Consider the following 231-nt stretch of genomic DNA (forward strand, 5'->3'; position numbering starts at 1 on the left):
GTAATGGATACGGATTTTTTTTTTCTTCTCTCCCGCCCTTTTTTATGTTTCCCCCGCCTTTGTTCTTATTTGCTTCATCCTTCACAACTGTTGCTTCATAAATGATCACCAGCGCCCCAAAAGGAAATCTTGTTGTGTTTTCTCGCCATGGTACAACATAGTGTACTAATTATTCGGGAGAACCCTCTCACGAAGGAATGTCGACGATTATTTCAGCTATGACTGCAATCA

This window comes from Penaeus monodon, chromosome 24 (assembly GCF_015228065.2).
Source record: "Penaeus monodon isolate SGIC_2016 chromosome 24, NSTDA_Pmon_1, whole genome shotgun sequence".
Lineage (NCBI taxonomy): Eukaryota > Metazoa > Arthropoda > Malacostraca > Decapoda > Penaeidae > Penaeus > Penaeus monodon.